Source organism: Cavia porcellus, unplaced genomic scaffold (assembly GCF_034190915.1).
Source record: "Cavia porcellus strain 051 isolate PalLab524CR breed Dunkin Hartley unplaced genomic scaffold, mCavPor4.1 scaffold_33, whole genome shotgun sequence".
In the NCBI taxonomy this organism is placed as follows: Eukaryota; Metazoa; Chordata; class Mammalia; order Rodentia; family Caviidae; genus Cavia; species Cavia porcellus.
This window is the reverse complement of record NW_026947516.1, coordinates 30,169,227-30,192,411: the sequence shown is the minus strand read 5'-3', so window position 1 is coordinate 30,192,411 and position 23,185 is coordinate 30,169,227. Positions and strand designations below refer to the sequence as shown.

The following is a 23,185-nucleotide window of genomic DNA, read 5'->3' as shown; positions in this document are numbered from 1 at the left end:
AGAGATGATTTCATGTTTCTAATGTTTATGCTTCTTTTTTTCCTTTTTCTTTATCATTAAAATGTTAAATAGAATTGATGGGGCAGAGATCTTTGTCTTTATTTCAGTCTTAAGTTTTTCAATATTTTGCTGCTGATTATACAATGTATAGTGTGGTTTTTCTAAGATTTTGTTAAAAAAGTCATAATTAGGTGGTAAATTACAGCAGTTTTTCTGTGTCTGTTTTCCTAGTGACATGATTGTATTCCTTTCTTTGTCAAGGTAACCAAACCACACCAAACCAGCTCTTAGATTTGCCATTAATTTTTTGTTTGTATTTTATTAACTGATGATAATTTTACTATTTTATGTTTAAAATGTTGGTGAATTATCTTGACTTATTTTCTGATTTTATGAAGTATATTTTCAAATATTATGTTCACAGATTTTCTTCTTTTGTGTTAGTGCTCTAAAATTTCCTTTACATTCACTTAGGTATATCTCACACAATGTTAGCAGCTTGAGGTATAATTGATTTAAAATAAGGGGTACAATTTAAAATAAATAGTATATGTTTTTTCTGTTTGCATATGCTTGAGAGAGAGAAAGAGAGAGAGAGAGAGAGAGAGAGAGAGAGAGAGAGAGAGAGAGAGAGACAAATACACCATCACTATACTCCTCTGGTTTCCTTGTGGACCTTTAGAGTTCGCCATTCCAAGACCTTCCCACGTTTTCATGCTATGAACATTTAAGTGTGTCTTTTTATAGATGCAAAATTTTGCTTTTCTTGGCCTAAATTCAAGGAGGGAATGACTAGATCATGTGGCAGTTGCATTTCAAAGTTGTTTTGTAATATGCCAGTATGTTTGTAGATACTGTTATATCATTTCACATACACAGGCAGTGTGAGAGTCATAACTGCTTTAATATCCTTGCCAGGACTTGTTATGTTCAATATTTTTAACTATAGTTCTTCAAATATATGTAACAGTGATATCTGAGTGTGATATCTAAGTTTATGGGTGTATACGAGTTATTCTTCCTTTCCTGTTTATGCTCAATTAATACAAAAATGCATTAGAGCTTTGGTTCTGATGATTTTTCTTGTTTATGAATTTGCACATATGGTAACTGTATATTATATGGTGGATGTTCTGTATGTAATACTATAGAAGTACTTGGAGTCTCTGATATTTTGTCTTCATTTACAGAACATTTGCTTTTATTTCTCAGGGGCAGTAGGCTCATATCATAGATGTCAGGCAATTAGTCCTTTTGAAATTGTCTCAGGTTTTGCAATGTGTCTCTGTTTCTGATCCATATTGATATTTGGGGCATACTCCATCAGAGAGGCCCAATGAATTCTAGCTTGTCTTCTAGACCCTTTTTTCTTTTTGCATCCTGAGCTATAGTTCATGTCAAATGAACTTTTGAGATTGCTAGAAGTCATACAAAGTTGCTAGTTTCTTAACTGTAACTGTAACTTTGAGTTATCATGTATTTTTTTATTTAAAAAAAACAATAAAAACAATGGCGCCAAATTTCAAAATAAGAATATAGGCTGTTAACAATGGTTAGAACATTGTGTATTGTGATTTTCAAAGTAGTTGCTCCTATTACAAGCTGTAGACATGAAAAATTGATCAAGCAATCTAGGCATGCATCTTTCTTTTCAATGAATTAACAGCAATTAGTAGTAGTAACTATTTTAACTGTTTTGTGTGCGTGCGTGCGTGCATGTGTGTGTGTGTGTGTGTGTATTTTCATTTATCCCTTCTTTGGTCTGCTTTCTCCCATCCCAGTTACTCTTTCTTTTTGAATAGTTTCCTTCCACTTTACAATGTCTGTTGTACCTTCTGGATCCTATTTACTTTGTCAGCCTCTTACACTAGGGAGACAATACAGTGTTTACATATATCAGTCTGCTTGGTTTCGCCTATGAGTTGGTCTCAAGTTGCATCCATTTACCTTTAAATGTGTCAAGTTTATGCTTTTTTACAGCTGAGTAGTACCTCATTATAGAAAAATATTGTATCTTTTTTATCCATTTTTGAGTTAGTGGGCATTTGGATTGTTTCTAAGATTTAGCTATTACAAATTGTGCTGCTGTTAACATGGATGCTTATACATTGCTGTGGTATGATGTGTTCAAAGTACTGTAATGTTACTGTCTTTGTTAGGTTGATTCTCAAGTATTTCATTTTTTGGAGTCTATTTTGAAGGATGTGTTTTTTTCCTGATTTCTCTCTCAGTGATTTTTTTGTTTGTGTATAGATGTGCTGTTGATTTTTTGTAATGATTGAACAGTTCTAATAGGCCAACCATTTTACTGAGAAAGCTAGTAATGCTGAAATTAGAATAGAGGGTATCTGGCTTTGCTACTGAATTTGGTTATTAATCTAAGAGCCCTTTGATAGATTTTTTGGGGTCTTCTTTGTAGAGTATCATGTCTTCTGTGAATAATGATAGTTTAACCTCTTCTTTTCCTGTCCTTACTCCTTTTTATTTCTCTCTCTTTTCTAATTGTTCTGGCTAGTATTTCCAGAACTATATTGAGTATTGAACTATATTGAATAGGAGTGATGATAGTGGACATCTTTGTCTTGTTTATGATTTTAGAGTGAACGCTTTCAGTTTTTGTCCATTTAATGTGATACTGGCTGTTGGTTTGTCATAGATGACTTCTAAAGATTGAGGTGAAGGCCCTCTATTCCAATTTTCTTTGGGGTTTTTATCATAAATGAGTATTGGATTTTTGAAGGAAAAGATGTACCAGTTTGTTCCTTATTGCTTGAGCTTCTATTCTGAGATCTTGTGTTTTCAAAGCATTTTTTCCTTTGGTTAAAAGTGTTTTTGAATGCATATTTCAGCATTACTAGCTTTCTCAGTAGAATGGTTGGCATATTAGAGCTGCTCAACCATTACTAAAAGCAGTTTCATATTGTGTTTTTGCTACTCTGTGTGTGTGTGTGTGTGTGTGTGTGTGTGTGTGTGTGTGTGTGTGTAAGTTGGTGAAGATAGAAGCCAGGGCTTCAAACATGCCAGATAGGTACTATAGCACTGAGCTATATCCTGGCCCTTCATCTTCCTGAAATTATTTTTTTATCTCCCTATACTTAGTTTGAAGCTGAAATTTTTTAAAGGAAAATTACCTTTTTAACTGTACATCATTTTTATCATATTTATCTCTTTTCATTCACTGTGTTTCTATTAAATTTTTGCATTGATTTCTCAGCTCCCAACATATAATAATAGGCATGGATTATGTGATGGATATACATTAATGTGGTAGAGCCTAGTGGAAAACTAACAAGTAAGTATGGCATATGTTATAGTATGTAAGTTTTGTAGTAGTTTTTAAAGCTACAATAGTAGCTGGGCATGGTAATACACACCTGTAATCCCAATGTAGGGAGACTGAAACAAGAGCACTGGAAGTCTGAGTCCCAACCAGACAATTCCCCCTCAATAAAAGAGACACATTAGTAACTAAAATATTTAATATAGCTTTTTGTGTTACATTTACTGCTTGCTATAGGCATTGTTATATGAACCCTTTAACTTGATATCTGTACACTTATGACACTATCAACTAAAGAAAATTCCATTGTGCCATTTCTGTGTGGTCTTTTGTCATATATTCAAGCATTTTATTGCATATTTGATATTCATAATTCATTTTTAACTTTAATTTCTTGAGGCAATTGTATATTGCTTAAATATGGATATCTTTAGCTAATCTTTCAACGAATTTTGCAAATCAGATCTTATATATAAAATATATATATATATAATATTAACAATTTTTATTACAAAGATCAATTATCTTTTGATGGTAGATGTGTGTGTGTGTGTGTGTGTGCTGGTACTGTGCTTTAAATCTAGGGTTTTCACACTGACTGACGCTTGGCCCGTTTTTATTTTTTGAGACAGGATCTAGCGAATTTGTCTATGCTGATCTTGAAATTAACTATGCTCCTGCTTCAGCCTGTCATAGTGATGAATTTACAGGAATGTGCTTCCATACCTGACTTTCAGTTGTCTTTTAATGTTCTAATTTTTCTTTTGAACTTTTTGTATACTGTTTACGCAGTAGTAATGTGGTTTAATTTCTACATTTTAAAATGTTTCTAATTTCTCTTTATTGTTGATTCTAATTTCAGTTTACTGGGTCAGAGAACATACTTTGTTTTATTTTAGTCTGTTTATTGAGGTTTTTTACTCTGATCTATTTCATGGTTTACACTGGAAATGTTCCATGTATTCCTAAAAAGCATATGTTTTTGTATAGTTGTTGAATGAAATATTCTGTAGGAATCTGCTAGTTCTAGTTATAGTGTTTGTATCTTGTGTGTACATTTTTGAAAAAATTCTGCCTACATTTTTTTTATTTTTGAAAGTGAGATAACTAATGTGAGGTGATTGGTGTGTCAGTGATTGCTGTCTTTTCACAATGTATGCATACATCAAATGTTACACATGTTGTATACTTTAAATATATGCAATTTCTATCAATTATATTTTAATAACTTTGGAAAAATAATTTAAAGTGAGTTATTGAAGCCTCCAAATATTATGTTTAAATTGTCTGTTTTTTCTTTCATTTTGTTAGTTTTTGCTTGAAGTATTTGAGGGTTCTGTTAGGATATATCAGTTAATAATTTTTATATCTTTATCATCAGTTGACTGCATGGATTGTAAACATCTAATAGTGTTTTCCAGTAACAAAGTTACCAGTTTGTTAAATACCAGTATAGCCATTATAGTTTTCTTATACTTCATCTTTTATGATGTTTTTTCAGTTTTTTACTTTCAATATATTTGCTTCTTGAAAATAATGCATGTCTCATGTACACAGCAGATAGTTTTATCTTCCTTTTTTAAATTTAGTTTTAATAATGTTTTCCTTTCCTTGGATTGCTTAATCCATTCACTGTTAATGTTGTTCTCTCATAGTTGAACTTCTGTCTGCCAATATTTTTCTGTATGACTCATGACTATTTTTGCCTTATGCTCGTCATTCACTTTCATTAATGCATTTTGTTACTAGTTGTAATAATTCTTACAGTGTTTTGAGGTTGTTAGTGTTTTTCCTGTTATTTACAATACAGACCTTAATTTATCATTAAGATGCTTCAAGTTTACACTAAATTAATGTATATGACATTCTATATATCCAAATGTATCCAGTAATATATAGAACATTCAGTTAGCTGGAACTCCCTAGCTTTTGTATTATCTTGTGTATATATATATATATATAATGATTACATATATTAATATATAATCTACTAATAAAGTCATTGCATATTATATTATTATATATATTGTTTATATTATGTACCAAAAATACATGTACAAAAATCCTATGTCTGTCGAAGAGTATATAGAAGAGTGAATTACATTTATAGAGTTTATGTTTTAGTTAAACTTCTTATCTATTTTTTTTGTTTTTCTAGCTTTGAATTTGCATTGCTTTTTTGGTTAAACCCAGGCCTCATGCATGGTAGGAAAGTACTCCACCACTGAGCTACATTCCTACACCCTATCCTTTTTTATTTTCTATTTTTGCTTCAAGACATGGCTTACTAAGTTGCTCAGACTGTCCTGGAAGTTGCCGTCCTCCAGCCTTTGCCTCTTGAGCAGCTGAAATTAGCAATGTGTACTACTTTACTCAGCTTAATTTTAATTCCTTGCTCCAATATAGTTTTATTAACAACTCACTTTTCTTGTTTTTATTCCTAGATATATTACATTTATTATCATATGACAAAAACTCAATTTTATAGGTTATTCTTTTGTGCAGTTATCTTTTAAATAAGTTACAAGAAAGAAGTATTGATATATCAATACAGTTTAGTTAATCACTACTTCTATAATTACTTTACTAGGTATGTTTGCTTTTTCAATGCAGATTCTAGTTACTATTTTTTTTAACCAGGGATCAAACTTACAACCTTGCATTTGCCAAGCAGACGCTTACACCACTGGGCTAAATCCCTGGACCTCTTGTTGCTATTTAATGTCATTTCCTGATGAGGATCTTCCTTTAAATTTTTTTATTGCAGGATTTGTAACAGATTCTTTTAGTTTTTGTATCTGCAAATGTCTTAATTTTGCCTTATTGGGAGGATAACTTTAATAGATAAAGGAATTTTGGTTGGTATTTTTTTTTTCTTATAAGCATTTGAATATGTTTTCCACTTCATTTTACCAGTGTTTCTCATGAAAATGAAGAGATGGTATGTTGAATGTCCACTTAGTTATGATTCACTTTGCACCTCCCACCTTTACTATTTTCTAGTAATCTTTGGCTTTCAGATTTTTTACTGTGATGTCTCTTGATATGGATCTCGCAGCATTTGTTGTCCTTGAAGATTAATGGAGCTGCTTGGTTGTATAGTTTAGTGGTTTTTCTTAGATATCTGGGGAGTTTGTAGCTATTGTTCCTTTGAATATATTTTCTGTCTTGCTCTTCCATATATGTTCTGCTATTATGCATATGTTGGTATTGATAATGTCCTTCATTCTTCTGTGCTTTTCATGTTTCTTTTTGTTTCATCATACATAATCTCTACTGGTTTGTCTTAAAGTTTGCACATGTGCACACATTTTTGTGCTCACACCACACACACACACACACACACACACACACACACACACACACACACACAGATATGTCCTCTTGTTAGCTTATCCTGCAAATCAGCTCTCCATAGCAACACCAAGAACATTGACAAAATTGACCAGTCATTTCACTTTGCTTCCCTTTGAAACTTCTTGCAGAGGTTTTGCTTATCTCTGCTTGTTGTCTTCTTCATCCTGTAAAAGAAATCACATTTTCTGTTTAGTTTTGAGACAAAGATTTCTAAGATCAGAGAATTCTTATTACTGTATAATGCCTTTCTTTCTAATTAAAGTCTATATTTGTTTTATAGTATTTTCTATATGATGAGTATTATTAGCATGTATTTTATTTTTAAATTTTATTGATTTTTTAATTTTTGAAAATTTAACTGATACATGAAAGCATAAAATATTATACATATTTATAGAATACCATTTGCTCGTTTGATGTGTATATACATTGTATAATATTTAAATCAGTTTAACCATATCTGTCTCCTCAATCATTGATCATGAATACATTCAAAATACTTTTTTCTAGCGTTTTGAAATGTAAACAAAGTTTTCTTTAGTTCTGTGGATATAGTTCGAGTATCTGTTTCGAAGTCTTTTTCTTCTAGTACAACATGTGGTTTCCCACATGGGCAGCCTCTGCTTGTCTTTATCCTATATGTGACACACATTCCCCTCACTTTTTTGGGGGGTGTCTTTTTTTTCTGTTACAAAAAACTGTACATACTAGATAATACAATGTACCAAATCTGAATGCTGATTCCCAGCCTTGTTGTTTGTTTTGCAATTTGACTAGTTTGATGATGTCTGTTCCAATTGCAGTGAACAGATTTTGTTATCCTTCCTCAGATTTTCTGTGTTTTTATCTTTTAACCTGCCTGCCTTCCTAAGGGTCCTCCTTTGGTTAGTATGAGTCACTTATTGGTCAGAAGTTTTTACTCAAGCTACTGCAGCTAAAAGATGTTCACTTTTTATCTTTGAATATATTCAGGTCTTAGAGATTCTTTTCATGTTCCGTGGCTCAAAGTTACATTTTCAGCATTGAAAAGAATAGACTGTGATTTTATTTTTAAGCTTAGCTTTACAGGAGTTACCTGGTATCACAATCAATAGCTTTGTTGTTCAGCCAGTAATTGGTGAAAGATTATATGTAAGCACTTTGAGCCTTGAATGGTCTTTTGTTGATGGATCAGTTGGTTTTTAGGAAGACTTTCAAGTCTTCCTTCATATCCTACCCTTAATAGTTCTTAAGTGGATGTAACCTGGTCAATAGAGAGAGCCTTCCAGAGCCCCATAAATAAGTGTGATCTTGCAACAGCCCTTTTTGGCTTTTTTTCCTCTGGCTTTCTCTGTTAAATTTCTGGATGCCCTGCCATCTCTCTTATTGTTACTGCTACTGCTATTCTGGAGTTACCAGTTCTTTTTTTTTTTTTTTTTTTTTTTTTTTTTTTTTGTCTTTTTCGTTTTTTATCGGTACCAGGGATTGAACTCAGGACTGCCTGCTTGCAAGGCAGGCACTTATGCTGCTGAGCTAAATCCCCAGCCCCGAGGTACCAGTTCTTAATAGTTCACTACTAGTATCTCCATTATTTTTGAAACACTTAAGTGTGAAATATTCAAGTTATATCACAAAGTCACCATACTCAGAGCTGTCAGATATCTGCATGTTGCTTTGGGTAAAACCTCATCACTTCTACATTTACCTAGGGTGGGTTCAAAGAACTATATCTCACAAAGTGGTGATTCTTCTCCACTTAGGGTAGTGGTTGACTGTAGGGAAAGGGGAAGGTATAGGATAAGAATCTCCTTCCTTCTTTTCTGTATGTCTGTCTTTTTCAGAGTCTCACTATGCAGTTCAGGCTAGACATGGGCTCACTTTGTAGGCCAGGCTTGTCCTGAACTTGCAAATGCTTTTCCTGCCACAGCCTCCCATTTTCTTGCCTCAGCCTCCCAGTCTTTCCTTTCTTATCACACAATTCTTCCCAACAAACCAGATGGGGAAAGAAATCATCAGTGCCCCATATTAATAATCATTTGCTCCTGAGGTGGAACCCTTGTCCCACCAGTGGGAACTAGGTAAGGGAAATATACCCCAATCACCTTGACTGTGCTTGCCTGGAATTTATTTTCTTTAGTAGGGAGCTTGTAGGGAAGTTAGTGAATGAAATAAGCAACCTGTCCTTCCATAGTGAAATTGGAGCCCTATACTGGATGCTGATAAGAGAGAGAGAGATTGCCACACTTTTTTGCCAGGCCATGGCTCTAGCAACAGAGAGCATGAGAGCAGATATAAATCACAATGAATATTTTCTCATTTTCTATATACCCTTAAATTTCTTTCTAGACATTTTGTTTCTAATTTAATATTTACCACTTAAGTTACTGTTTCATAGGGGTCAGTATCTACCCTTACAGCTCCTCACACATCTGTTTATAAAGTGCCTTTTCCAGTTTATTTACAGTAGAAACTGTAGGTAGGCAAGTTATGCGCTGGTAAAACAGTGGTAGATGCTAATATGTTTACAAAAAGTGTGGTAATATTATTAGCACTTTCACAAAGAACTTTCCCATTCCATCTTGACTTACAGTTAAAGTAGAAATAATTACAGACTTGATGATACTGCTTTTTTTATAACAGGCAATATCAGTCTGAAGTGTTAGGACTCAGGGTAGTGGTTGACCACAGGGAAAGGGGAAGATATAGTAATAGGACACAGTAAAAATAATTTGTTACCATTATTCTGGAAGTCTGACAATGTTTCATTCTCTATGTGAGTGGCTTTTATTTAGTTGAATTGTCTTTGGTACCACATAGATTTGATGATTTAGTGTCTTCTCACTCTTTTGTGTTTTTATTATGTTTTGAGATATTAATGCATATGTCACATACATATAATAAATATTGTCTAGAAAACCAAGGAAATAATATCACTGAAATTTTGATATGTCTTTTTTATGCATGTGTGTGTGAGCATAGGTATACATGGACATGTTCAGGCTATCCAAAGGGAGACAGGATGTTATAATTGGATAGAGTGTATGTATGGAATCCCAAAGATATTGTTAAGACTTTCTTTGTAGTTAGCATACATTTGTCCTCTTCAGTAATAGTCTCTTTACTTCAGGTATATATCAAATATATTGCTTATTAATAAAATACAGTTTAAAAGATAGCTTCTTTTAACCGGACTCTTACCTACAATTTCATAAACCGGACTCTTACGTACAATTTCATGTGTAACTTGTTTTTCAAATAGTAACATTTTTGTAGTTGTTTTTAAGATAAGTTTACATTTTGTTTTTTGTGTCTATTGTTCTGTTTTATGAATATTCCATCATAGGGATACTGATCCATTCTATTATTGCTTGGCATTTTATTTACAGCCTGTTTAAGGCTATTTTGGATACATCTTTATGAACATTGTGATAAATATATCTATTGAAAATAGTTACTCATTTTTCTTACAAATGTTCCTGGTTGTAGTGTTGCCGAGTTACAAGATAGACAGAGAAGCTATAAATTTGAATAGATACTAGAGTTTTTACTATCACTAAAAATCTGGATATTTGTTACTAAAGTGAATACTTTTTTATACTAAAATGACAATAGAATATTTTTTTCTATAAGTGAATGTAAAAGTTGAAAATTCCTAGAACTTTATCCACAGAGCACTGAGTGAACAAATGTAAACAGACCATGATAGTCTAATGAAATAAGTGTTTTTCTTATCTTAGATTGGATACTGATTGTTAAGTAAAGTGCGTCCTTCACATCGCAAAGAAGAAACAAAGGTATCTTGAAATTAATGTACTACATATAATGTAATTTTGGTGTTATAATATCATTATATTACTCCTTCGTTCTTTTTTGCAAGCCAATTGATTAATGTGGTCTTGCTCTGTCATTTTCTGCATTGGCCTTGTACTTGTTACAGGATGATTTTGCTGTCACTTGTAATTTGATTATTGGTAGTTGATACCTCCATTTTCAGAGGCAATAAAAGGAAAATAGTAGCAATCACCAAAAGCGTACTTTTCTAAATAACATCATAAATTGTTCTGCTAGGAAAGAAATGTGACCCACTGTCAGCATCAAAGGATAATTACATTAATCAAGATACAATTGTATGATCAAGTTCCACATACCTACAGGCTCAAAGCTACAGTGTTTCAGCTTTAAGTAGACGCCCATATGAAATTATGAAGTCAGAATGCCTAAGCACTGGTACTATTGAGAATAACAGCATAAAAAATGGGTATTATTGAAGGGAAATGAAACCAGTCTATATAATAAGAGTTACTAATTTTTGTGTGTCAAGTGCCACAGAACTTAAAGAAGATTTCAATTTAATTTTCATAAACACTACCAATGGGTATTATATGTGTCAGTGAGGCTACTAGGGTTTAAGAAGTATGTAATTTTCTGTGGAAAATCAGGGAACTGTGAATTAGGTCTTAACAACTTGTTTTTATTGTTTATTTTTTATTTTTCCTGTGGTTTGAAGGACCAAATCTCCAGCCCTTTTTGTTAATTTTTTTTGAAATTTAGAGAGAGTCTTGGTAACTCATCAAGTTGCCTTGTTGGCTTCAAATTTGCAATTCTTTTGCCTCATCCTTGCTTAGTGCTTGGATTACAGATATGTGCCATCTTGCCTGGCAAGTTTTATCACTTTAAACTGCTAGGTACTCTCTTTATACCTTCATTGCAGAGGCAATTCACAAATAAATTTTTTTTTCTGGTGAAAAAAAAGTATATTATATCATAAAAATCGTGCTAATTGTGTATATTGTTATTTTTCCCTTCCCTTCTTTTTCTTTTTTCCTATCTTCTTTTGCTTGTTTCTGCTTCCTTTTTATTTACTACAATCATAGTAATCATACTATGTAGTTAATTTGTTCATACTATAATCATAGTAACTCACAGTTCATAGAGATTTCAATTCATAATGGGCTAGCTACAAGGTAAAGCGGCACAGCAGAAGGCCATCACAAGAGAGAAACAGTTTATGGTGGGCAATATTGCATAAATATTGAAATATGCTTATTTTCTACAAAATGAAGTTTGCCTGTACAGTCATTTTTAAAATGTACTTTTTGTATACCTTCATTGTACAGGCAGATCACAGATGACTTCTTTCGTGAAAAAATTTGGTAAGTATTCTATGACGTAAAATTCTGATTATTGTGTAGAATGTACTTTCTCCACATATTTATTTTTTCTTTCTACTTTCACTTGTTTTTCCTCCTTTTTCTTTATTACAATCATACTAATCAGTTTGTATGAATGATGAAATGTTTCTCTACAAAAATGAGATTTTCTTAATTAAAAATTACAGTAGTTAAAAATTCAAATAAAATTTAACTATCTGCTCTGATATTATGTCACTTGTAGCTTGGTTCTCTCTGACTGCATTGTGATGGGAATCAAACAGGCCACGAAAGAAGTTAGAACCTAGAGTGAGTATAGAAGTCTCTTTGGAAAAAAACTTATTTTTCTTTAAGTTTGAAGAAGAAAATTCATGAGAAATAATATGAAGCACAATTTATCTTTTAAGACTTTTTTAAAATCAAAGATATTAAAATTTGAGATAGGTTTGCTAAATTCAGTGTGTAAATTACATATATGTGATATAATATATATGGAGGCATAGTAAAAAATTGATGAAATACTATCATATAGTAGCATTCATATTATGTTATGTTTTTGTGTATGTATGAGTGTGTGTGTGTGTGTGTGTATGTGTGTGTGTGGTTATACAGGAGTAATTTTAGAAATAAATGAGAAAAGTTATAATGAAAAAGAAATTCCCAAAGCACTATCTGGAAATAACTAAGAATACATGTTGGATAAATTGGAATATATTAAGTAGATTATGTTTTACAGATAAAATTCTTATTTGAGCAATATATTCTAATTTCCTATTATTTAAAATATTATTTTATAACTGGTGACAATGACTAATATCTATAAATGTCCTATATTCATATTTATTCTATATCTGAAATCTCATTTATAGGATACCTTCTTGTTTTCAGTTATTGTTTTATAAGGGTAAATAAAGCATAACTTTTTCTCTTTTGAGTTCATAATTTAGTGGGGGAGATAAAAAATAATTGATCTCAACACAGTAGGAAATGATTAAGTAGTGAGAAAAAGATACAGAATGCTTTGAATTGCATAGAACAAGGGTACTTGAGAGTGTGGGATGTTCCTGATATGTAACTGTCGCACAAGGTTGAGTGAAATGAGAGAATATGTGACATGTTCTATTAGGGTGCCAAGAAGAAAATCTGTAGAAAATGTTCTTTAAAGAGATTTAAAAAAGCAGACTATTTTGAAATTTAAAATTATGTTTTCTCGTTGACACTCAATTAAGTTTTAAAGTTATAATTCTGAATATTCCTTATAATTTTCATATTTCCCTTTCCAGTGTAAATTTTTACATAAATTTTCTATATTAATGTGTATTAGACTCAGTTGTAAGAATTAATACAACACGTGTGGATATTTTACAGCAAAATTACAAATTAATTCAATCATTTTTAAGTGCCCAAATAGTATTCACTATTTTAGGCTAAATCTAACAGTTCTCCTATCTTAGTTACTTTTCTCATTGCTAAGACAAAATCAACACTCAAAGTTAAAGTAGGGAATGTTTATTGCACCTCAGAGTTCATAGAGGCTTCAATTCATAGTCAGCCGGCTCCAAGGCAGAGTGGCATGTTAGAGAGGCACTGCAGAAGAGAAACAGTTTATGGCAAGCAAAAGGGAGCAAAGCAGTAAAGTAGAAGTGATAAACAAACACAGCTACACTCTGTCCTTTATAATTTACCCTTGCTACCCAATGTTAGTAGCACTCATACCCGGGATAGGTCTTCACGTGATCCACTTCCAGAAGTATGTGAAACTAATCAGTGCACTAATTTAATAATCACACACCCTTGATCCCAGCATCATATACTTAAACCCAGCATCACACATTCCGTATGTAGCCACCTCTGAAAAGCTCCATGTGTAGCTGCATGAGACTTTGAGGGGACACACAGACATAAGCCATAACACCTCTAAAAGCCAATGTGACAGATGTCTTACTAAGAAATGTTTGTAGTTAGTAAATTTCTCATTGAAGTTATAGATTGCTTTTCACACCTAAACAAAAGATTTATATAGAAATATATAGATATATACAAAATATATATGTATGAGATGCATCAGAAATTGGGAAAAGTTCTTTATAAGCACTCTTTCTCCCATCTTCTCTGTCTTCACTCATTTCATCTCATTGACTTTTTAATTCAATTTTTAAAAACACTCAGCTACAATATAAGCAAACACAAAAATAGAAATAGCTTTACTGGAATCCTCAAGAGATCTTATTCTCATACTGTCTCATTGTCTCTCTATGGCTATTGAAGTGTATTATGAGGTCTAAGATTTAAGATGAGTATATGATGACAAAACATAAATATGACAATGTAGTCAACTAATTTTTTTTTAGTTTTTCTTACCTCATGAATTTAACCCTGAAAATTCCTCATTGTCTTATCCTTTTGATACTTTAAAAAATTTTAGAATTAGCTTATTTATAGATATTTCATATATACAGAGACCACCAAAAATATATACTTGGTTGTAGAAAAGAAAAATAGCATGACATTTTTGTAACAACTTGTGTTACCCTCTTACATGGGACCGTAGATGATGTCATGTATTGCAGGAAACACACTACACTGCCAGCCCTTTGACAAAAAATTCAAAGTGCATGTGCAGCAATCTCTCAATGACCAGGGTTACCCAAGCAGCTAGTAGGTTGTGCCAATAAATGTCTAGAAACTGTTGCCACTACTTTTAGTACCTCTTGTAATTGTGGAGGACAAAGGTAACTTGTTTCCATCTCATAATATCTCAATAAATTTAGTATTGAAATATTTATACAACTTTTTCTTTTCCTGGAGTAAAGTATGTATACATTTTTGGTGCTCTCTTCTCCCAAACATATATGCCTATGTATATGCCTTCCTCACAGCTGGTGCTCAAGAAAAGCTGAGCCTTTCCTTCCTTCATACCTTTATATTTCTTATTTCTGAAAGCATTTGGTCTGTTTTGCTCTTAATGAACTGACAAGTGTACACTTCTGTCAGGGCTTTAAACAGTGGTCCTCCAATGGGACATCTTAGGTGTGAGTTTGTACACTCCAGCTTTGTCCTTGATTAATGCCAGGGAAAGGAAAGTGCTATTTGCTGTGGGACAGATGAAAAGTATTATGTACAAGAAGTTCTCTTGCTTCTTTTACTAGAACTGCTTAACTGTACTTCATATATCATATGCATATATGTTTCATATATATATATATATATATATATATATATATAATCCTAATCTACTGTTAGCAGTACACATTTTTTTACACATTTTAACCTCTTCTATTAAAGTACCCCTCTGTTGCGGTTTGTGTCTGAATGTTACCCCCAAAGCCTCATGAAGTCTTATATTTGGGCTTCTAGAATTTGTGATGGATTCATTGTCCAATGCTGGGATTATGGGTGTGAGTGTTACACTCAAGTAGGATGTGTGTCCTACATACAATACAAGGGACAAAAAGTCTTCTCTTGTACTCCTCCCTTTTTGGCTTTTGTTGCTTTTGATGTCTACTTCCACCATGAAATGTTGCCCTCTGCCATGAGCTACCCTTACTTGGACCTAGCTGATTATGGACTGAAACCTCCACAAACAGTGAGCTAAATAAACTTTTCTTTCTTTAATTCTGGGTGTTGGGTATTTTGTCTCATCAATGAGAGGAAAATAACCAAGACACCCGCCCAAACTACACCCATATGACCCCAATCAACCACATGTGCGCATACCCAAAGACTGACTTTTCCTTATTTCTCCATTCTTCCTACTACAATCTGAGATTCTGAGATCACGAGATTTTCTCCTTTAGATACTTATCACTTCTGGCATGTCCTCATCAATGACCTCAGTACTAAATGTTCTTTGAATGAAACAAGCTCATGTTCCCTTCCCCTTCCTCATTTCTTCTTTATGGATGCACTCAATCTTTGTCAAACCTGATGTCTCTAAGTTCTTCTACAGTTAACATTTCCCATGCCTTTTAGCTTGTATAAAATATATGCCTGTTTTTTCTCAAATATACTAAAGTCATATGTTGAAAATCTGTATGCTGTGGATGAACACAGCCCAATTTTCATGTATGTAGTAGATGTCAGTAAGTTTCACGGTATGATTCCCTCACAATAACATTAGCACTTAAGAAAATGATAGTGCTGCAGATTCTCAAGCCATACAACAAATTAGTTCATCAGAAACTATGGAGGTTTGTGTTTTTAACTAGACCCTAAATTTTTTCTGATGCAAGGTAAGCCTGAGAAAAATGAATAGATAAGCCTTTCTCATTTTCTGCACATCAGCAACTTTTAAAACCTTTGGTTTTGGCTGTTACAATATTATAGTATTTTTTTTTCCAGTTCGATGGCAAAGATGGTGCAAAATGAAGACTACATGAGATTATTCTTCACAAGATTCACTACTATTATATTCAAATCCTTGAATATTTTGACAGTGACTGCAGCATTTTCCATTCATCTACTTCACCTGACCTGCAATGGCTGAACTATCATTTCGTAGAAGTGTTAATCATGGTAATATTTGAGTACTGATAAGGTAACCCTCCGAAGCTCTCTTGTTACCCTAGAGAGATACCTTTACTGTCTGCTGATCCTTCCAGTGCTTGGTAGCCTCCATGGTCTGTTGCATGTCAGGAACAGAATAAGTGGTTCTGGAGGTAAAGGTTGCCTCCATATGAGGCCTAGAATGAAGAGTGCAGGCGGGACTGGTCTGTCACAAAAATTTAAAGTTCACTACGAAGTAGATCAAGAAACTGAGTCCAAAGGCACTGTGTTACCATGACCATTTGGAACCTCTTCATGTCCATGCTATTTGTGCATGCCATCAAATGCTGTTGGTTTCCTTTGACGATTTGTGTCTTCCTTGTATGCTATAGGCTTTTCAGAGTGCCCCTAGAAAAAGGTGCAGCAGGGTGAAAGGCAGTCCAGGAACATTTTTGCCAGTATTTAACCTGGTACATCACTCTTTGTTCCCTGTTTCTCTTTGAAGAAACTATTGGCATTTAGGCAACTGTCCTTTAGCGGCCCTCTGCTATATTACACACACACTCAGACAGTCACACACTGGGAGAAACATAGGTTATTTCAAGGGTAACTTGTGTAGGGAAAACATACACGAGGAATTTGTATGTTACTTAAGTGTCCATGCTCATACTCACTTAGCTCTGTATGATCAGTCTTGTTTTTTCCTGAACCTTCCTATATTAGCAAGGCTTTTTCATGTGTGGTCCGTCAGTGATGTTTTTCTGGCACCATGGACAGAATTTAGGACCCAAATTGGTTCCTTACCTACTTGCATCCACCACTCATTAGCACAGGTCAGGAAACAAGGGACTCCAGTGTATGTGTGAAGAAGGTGGTATCCCTAAAGTGGTTCCTACTTTGTAATTGTGCTTCTTGGGGACTGATTGCTTAGCTGTGTAGCCTGCTATGCTGCGAAATGTTTTCATCCCGCCCAGTTGGGACGGTAGGACCAGAAATTGCCTGCCGACAATGTCTGTGCCGTTTATGCTCATCCATACCTGCAACATGCCATTGAATTTTTGGCTTGGGTTTCCCTCTCTGTTTTTTTTTTTTTTTTCTCGTGCAGAGATCCCTTTACTGTCTGCTGATCCTTCCAGTGCTAGGGAGCCCCCATTCTCTGTTGTATGTCAGGTGCAGCCTAAGGGATAGTGGAAGAACTGGTTGCCTCCGTATTAGGCCTAGAATGAAGGGTGGAGGAAGCAGTGGTCTGTCACAAAAATTTAAATTCCACTAAGAAACAGGCTAAGAAACTGAGGCCAAAGTCAGTGTGGTACCATGAGCATTTTGAACCTCTTCATGTCCATGCATTTTGTGCACGCTGACAAAAGCTGTTGGTTTCCTTTTACCATGGAGTCTTCCTTGTGTGCCATAGACTTTTCAGAGGGCCCCTAGAAGAAGGTACAGCAAGGAGCAAGGCAGCCCTGGAACATTTCTGCCAGTATTGAACCTGGGACATCGCTCCTTGTTCTCTCTTTCTGTTTGAGGAAACTATGGCCATTGAGGCAAATCAACTTTAGAGGCTCTGTACTGTATTGCACACACAAGCAGACAGTCACACACACGGAGAAACATAGGTCATTTCATGGGTAACTTGTGTATGGAAGACACAGGAGTTTCTATGTCACTTATGTGTCCATGTTCCCAAGCTCATACTCACATCGCTGTGTATGACCAGTCTTGGTTCTGCCTGAGCCTGCCTACATTTGTGAGGCTGTTTCCTGTGTGGTCTGTCAGTGATGTTTTTTCTGGCACCATGGTCAGAATTTAGGGCCCAAATTGGGTCCTTAGCTAGTTGCTTGCATCACACATTAGCACAATTAAAGTCACAAGGAGCCACAGTGTATGTGCGTAGAAGGTGGTGACCTTAATGTCGTTCCTTCCTTTTTTGAGTGCCCTACTTCGTGATGGATTGCTTGGCCATGCAGCATGCTATGCTGTGAACTGTTTTCATCCTGCCCAGTTGGGAGAATAGGACCAGACATTGCCTGCCATTGGGTTTTTGTCATGGGTTTCCCTCCAAAGCTCTCTTGTTCTCCTAGAGAGATGCCTTTACTGTCTGCTGATCCTTCCAGTACTTGGGAGCCTCCATGGTCTGCTGCATGTCAGGAACAGAATAAGTGGTTCTGGAGGTAAAGGTTGCCTCCATATGAGGCCTAGAATGAAGAGTGCAGGCGGGACTGGTCTGTCACAAAAATGTAAAGTTCACTACGAAATAGACCAAGAAAAAGAGGCCAAGCGCAGTGTGGTCCCATGACCATTTTGGACCTTCTCATGTCCATGCTATCTGTGAATGCCATCCAAAGGTGTTGGTTTCCATTGAGCATGGAGTCTTGTTTTAATCCCATAGAATTTTCAGATGCCCCTACAAGAAGCAATGGCAGGGAGCGAGGGCAGTCCGGAAACGTTTCTGCCAGTATTGAACCTGGTACATCTCACCTTGTTCTCTCTTTCCTTTTGAAGAAACTAAGGCCATTGAGGCAAATCTCCTTTAATGGCTCTCTGCTATATTAAACACACAGGTGGACAGCCACACACGCAGACAAACATAGGTCATTTCATGGGTAACTTGTGTATGAAAAATACAAGTGTTCATTTGTCACTTAGGTGTCTAGGTTTCTAAGCCCATACTCACTCACCTCTGTGTGACCCAGTCTTGTTTTCCCCTGATTGTGGTATATTAGTGAGGCTTTTTGGTGTGTGGTCCATCAGTGATGTTTTTTCTGGAACCATGTTCGGAATTTAGGGCCTAAAATGGGGTCCTTCGCTACTTGTATCCACCATGCATTACCACAGTTCAGCAACCAAGGCACCAGAGTGTATATGTGCAGAGGATGGTGACCCTAGCATGGTTACTTGCTTTTTAATTGCCATTCTTGGGGACTGATTGCTTAGGGAGCAGCCTTCTGTGCTGTGAAGTGCTTTGATCCCGCCCAGTTGGGAGGGTAGGAACAGGCTTTGCCTGCCAACAATGTCTGTGCAGTTTATCCTCATGCATACCTCCAACGTGCTGTTGAATTTTTGCCTGGGGTTTCCCTGATAGCTCTTTTTTTTATCAAGAAAGATGCCTTTACTGTCTGCTGATCCTTCCAGTGCTTGGGCGCCCCCATTCTCTGTTGCATGTCAGGTGCAGACAAAGTGGTACTCGACAAACTGGTTGCTTCCATATGAGCCCTAGAATTAAGAGTTCAGGCAGGATGGGTTTGTCACAAAAATTTAAAATTCACTACGAAGTAGATCAAGAAACTGAGTCCAAAGGCACTGTGTTACCATGACCATTTGGAACCTCTTCATGTCCATGCTATTTGTGCATGCCATCAAATGCTGTTGGTTTCCTTTGACGATTTGTGTCTTCCTTGTATGCTATAGACTTTTCAGAGTGCCCCTAGAAAAAGGTACAGCAGGGTGAAAGGCAGTGCAGGAACATTTTTGCCAGTATTTAACCTGGTACATCACTCTTTGTTCCCTGTTCCTGCTTGAAGAAACTATTGGCATTTAGGCAACTGTCCTTTAGCGGCTCTCTGCTATATTACACACACACTCAGACAGTCACACACTGGGAGAAACATAGGTCATTTCAAGGGTAACTTGCTTAGGGAAAACATACACAAGGAATTTGTATGTTACTTAAGTGTCCAAGCTCATACTCACTGAGCTCTGTATGACCAGTCTTGTTTTTTCCTGAGCCTTCCTATATTAGCAAGGCTTGTTCGTGTGTGGTCTGTCAGTGATGCTTTTCTGGCACCATGGACAGAATTTAGGACCCAAATTGGGTCTTTAGGTACTTGCATGATCCACTCATTAGCACAGGTCAGGAAACAAGAGACACCAGTGTATGTGTGAAGAAGGTGGTATCCCTAAAGTGGTTCCTACTTTGTAATTGTCCTTCTTGGGGACTGATTGCTTAGTTGTGTAGCCTCCTATGCTGTGAAATGGCAATAGTTTCTTCAAACCAGAATCGGGAACAAAGAGTGATCTACCAGGTTAAATACCTGCCAGTTGGTATGGTACGACCAGACATTGACTGCCAACAATGTCTGTAGTATTTGCTCATGCATACCTGCAACATGACATTGAGTTTTTGGCTTGGGTTTCCCTCTCTGTTTTTTTTTTTTTTTTTTTTCTCGTGCAGAGATCCCTTTACTGTCTGCTGATCCTTCCAGTGCTTGGGAGCCCCCATTCTCTGTTGTATGTCAGGTGCAGCCTAAGGGATAGTAGAAGAACTGGTTGCCTCCATATTAGGCCTAGAATGAAGAGTGGAGGAAGCAGGGGTCTGTCACAAACATTTAAATTCCACTAAGAAACAGGTTAAGAAACTGAGGCCAAAGTCAGTGTGGTACCATGAGCATTTTGAACCTCTTCATGTCCATGCATTTTGTGCACGCTGACAAAAGCTGTTGGTTTCCTTTTACCATGGAGTCTTCCTTGTGTGCCATAGACTTTTCAGAGGGCCCCTAGAAGAAGGTACAGCAAGGAGCAAGACAACCCTGGAACATTTCTGCCAGTATTGAACCTGGGACATCGCTCCTTGTTCTCTCGTTCTGTTTGAAGAAACTATGGCCATTGAGCAAATCTACTTTAGAGGCTCTGTACTGTATTGCACACACAAGCAGACAGTCACACACACAGAGAAACATAGGTCATTTCATGGGTAACTTGTGTATGGAAAACACGGGAGTTTCTATGTTACTTATGTGTCCATGTTCCCAAGCTCATACTCACTTCGCTCTGTATGACCAGTCTTGGTTCTGCCTGAGCCTGCCTACATTTGTGAGGCTGTTTCCTGTGTGGTCTGTCAGTGATGTTTTTTCTGGCACCATGGTCAGAATTTAGGGCCCAAATTGGGTCCTTAGCTAGTTGCTTGCATCACACATTAGCACAATTAAAGTCTCAAGGAGCCACAGTGTATGTGCGTAGAAGGGGGTGACCTTAATGTGTTTCCTTCCTTTTTTGAGTGCCCTACTTCGGGATGGATTGCTTGGCCATGCAGCATGCTATGCTGTGAACTGTTTTCATCCTGCCCAGTTGGGAGAATAGGACCAGACATTGGCTGCCATCAATGTCTGCCCCAGTTCATCCTCATGCATAACCTCAGCCTGCCATTGGGTTTTTGTCATGGGTTTCCCTCCGAAGCTCTCTTGTACTCCTCGAGAGATGCCTTTACTGTCTGCTCATCCTTCCAGTGCTTGGGAGCCTCCATGGTCTGTTGCATGTCAGGTGCAGACAAAGTGATACTCCACAAACTGGTTGCTTCCATATGAGCCCTAGAATTAAGAGTTCAGTCAGGATGGGTTTGTCACAAAAATTTAAAATTCACTATGAAGTAGATCAAGAAACTGAGTCCAAAGGCACTGTGTTACCATGACCATTTGGAACCTCTTCATGTCCATGCTATTTGTGCATGCCATCAAATGCTGTTGGTTTCATTTGACGATTTGTGTCTTCCTTGTATGCTATAGACTTTTCAGAGTGCCCCTAGAAAAAGGTACAGCAGGGTGAAAGGCAGTGCAGGAACATTTTTGCCAGTATTTAACCTGGTACATCACTCTTTGTTCCCTGTTCCTGCTTGAAGAAACTATTGGCATTTAGGCAACTGTCCTTTAGCGGCTCTCTGCTATATTACACACACCCTCAGACAGTCACACACTGGGAGAAACATAGGTCATTTCAAGGGTAACTTGTGTAGGGAAAACATACACAAGGAATTTGTATGTTACTTAAGTGTCCAAGCTCATATTCACTGAGCTCTGTATGACCAGTCTTGTTTTTTCCTGAGCCTTCCTATGTTAGCAAGGCTTGTTCGTGTGTGGTCCCACAATGATGCTTCTCTGGCACCGTGGACAGAATTTAGGACCCAAATTGGGTCCTTAGCTACTTGCATCCACCACTCATTAGCACAGGTCAGGAAACAAGTGACACCAGTGTATGTGTGAAGAAGGTGGTATCCCTAAAGTGATTCCTACTTTGTAATTGTCCTTCTTGGGGACTGATTGCTTAGTTGTGTAGCCTCTATGCTGTGAAATGGCAATAGTTTCTTCAAACAGGAATCGGGAACAAAGAGTGATGTACCAGGTTAAATACTGGCAAACAGGAATAGTGAACAAAGAGTGATCTACCAGGTTAAATACCTGCCAGTTGGTATGGTAGGACCAGACATTGCCTGCCAACAATGTCTGTAGTATTTGCGCATGCATACCTGCAACATGACATTGAGTTTTTGGCTTGGGTTTCCCTCTCTGTTTCTTTTTTTTTTTCCTCGTGCAGAGATCCCTTTACTGTCTGCTGATCCTTCCAGTGCTTGGGAGCCCCAATTCTCTGTTGTATGTCAGGTGCAGCCTAAGGGATAGTGGAAGAACTGGTTGCCTCCATATTAGGCCTAGAATGAAGAGTGGAAGAAGCAGTGGTCTGTCACAAAAATTTAAATTCCACTAAGAAACAGGCTAAGAAACTGAGGCCAAAGTCAGTGTGGTACCATGAGCATTTTGAACCTCTTCATGTCCATGCATTTTGTGCACGCTGACAAAAGCTGTTGGTTTCCTTTTACCATGGAGTCTTCCTTGTGTGCCATAGACTTTTCAGAGGGCCCCTAGAAGAAGGTACAGCAAGGAGCAAGGCAGCCCTGGAACATTTCTGCCAGTATTGAACCTGGGACATCGCTCCTTGTTCTCTCTTTCTGTTTGAGGAAACTATGGCCATTGAGGCAAATCTACTTTAGAGGCTCTGTACTGTATTGCACACACAAGCAGACAGTCACACACACAGAGAAACATAGGTCATTTCATGGGTAACTTGTGTTTGGAAAACACAGGAGTTTCTATGTCAATTATGTGTCCATGTTCCCAAGCTCATACTCACTTCGCTCTGTATGACCAGTCTTGGTTCTGCCTGAGGCTGCCTA

General features: G+C 36.3%; 1 long non-coding RNA gene across 1 annotated transcript in view; it reads left to right on the top strand.

The window, feature by feature from the left end:
* LOC134474538 (uncharacterized) overlaps positions 1 to 17,550 on the top strand; it is a 64,193-nt gene extending 46,643 nt beyond the window's left edge. Inside the window, exons 6-9 of the long non-coding RNA XR_010045380.1 lie at positions 10,354 to 10,410; positions 11,734 to 11,769; positions 12,011 to 12,075; positions 16,108 to 17,550. This is a non-coding gene — a long non-coding RNA (uncharacterized LOC134474538). The remainder of the gene's footprint in view (positions 1 to 10,353; positions 10,411 to 11,733; positions 11,770 to 12,010; positions 12,076 to 16,107) is intronic.
* Positions 17,551 to 23,185: the final 5,635 nt, after the last annotated feature.